This window comes from Dendroctonus ponderosae, unplaced genomic scaffold, assembly GCF_020466585.1.
Source record: "Dendroctonus ponderosae isolate FM_Combo_2020 unplaced genomic scaffold, Dpon_F_20191213v2 Dpon_F_20191213_586, whole genome shotgun sequence".
Lineage (NCBI taxonomy): Eukaryota > Metazoa > Arthropoda > Insecta > Coleoptera > Curculionidae > Dendroctonus > Dendroctonus ponderosae.
In genome coordinates, this window is record NW_026018801.1 from 5,686 (window position 1) to 5,928 (window position 243).

Sequence of the window (243 nt, forward strand, 5' to 3'; positions counted from 1 at the left end):
AGCGCTTGTGATAAAACAAAAAATAATCGCGTCCAAATAACAGCTGCGCTTAATACACCAGTTGATCGATGTCCAAAAATGTAATAAGGCTGTAGGAATGGCACTGAGCAATTATTTAAATTTTTGTATTAGCTGCTGAAAGTTTGTAGTAAATATTGTGTACTTAATTAGTTGTGGCTAAATTATTGATTGATTTTTTGACAATTTTTTCATAGCACGAAAAACACTTTTGAAATAGACTTT

At 30.9% G+C, this 243-nt stretch overlaps 1 protein-coding gene across 1 annotated transcript in view; it reads right to left on the minus strand.

Moving 5' to 3' along the window:
• LOC109532708 (DNA mismatch repair protein Msh2) overlaps positions 1-243 on the minus strand; it is a gene marked incomplete at both ends in the record, with an annotated part of 4,433 nt that overhangs the window by 1,634 nt on the left and 2,556 nt on the right.